Raw genomic sequence first — 402 nt, 5'->3', positions numbered from 1 at the left:
GAGCGCCTGCAGATTTCCAGACACACTCACAGCTTTTAAATGTCAAATCAGAATGTACAAAGTGGCTATAAGGATCACAAATGTAGTGCAGTAAAAAGATTAATATTTACTGTTGAAATGTAGAATACGTTAGCATAAAATTGAAAAGAAAATGATCGATGAGCTTAGGAATGATGAAAGCCATCATTTAACTGGATTTGTGTCATTTCTATACCGGCAAGTCATGATCTAGCTATCTGCTTTGTAAAGAGGAGTGAAAAAAGCTTACAGCACCTGGTATTCCCAGGCGGTCTCCCATCCAAGTACTGACCAGGCCCGACCCTGCTTAGCTTCCGAGATCAGACGAGATCGGGCGTGTTCAGGGTGGTATGGCCGTAAGCAAATATTATTGCCTACCAAAGG

At 41.8% G+C, this 402-nt stretch overlaps 1 non-coding gene across 1 annotated transcript; it reads right to left on the bottom strand.

Moving 5' to 3' along the window:
• Positions 1-261: 261 nt before the first annotated feature.
• LOC129114385 (5S ribosomal RNA) lies at positions 262-380 on the bottom strand. The gene has a single exon (XR_008532450.1). It is a non-coding gene; the product is annotated as a 5S ribosomal RNA (ribosomal RNA).
• Between the last annotated feature and the right edge of the window lie 22 nt (positions 381-402).

This window comes from Anoplopoma fimbria, unplaced genomic scaffold (assembly GCF_027596085.1).
Source record: "Anoplopoma fimbria isolate UVic2021 breed Golden Eagle Sablefish unplaced genomic scaffold, Afim_UVic_2022 Un_contig_3722_pilon_pilon, whole genome shotgun sequence".
Taxonomy (NCBI): domain Eukaryota; kingdom Metazoa; phylum Chordata; class Actinopteri; order Perciformes; family Anoplopomatidae; genus Anoplopoma; species Anoplopoma fimbria.
The sequence above is the reverse complement of the archived record's forward strand: the minus strand, read 5'-3'. Positions and strand labels throughout refer to the sequence as shown.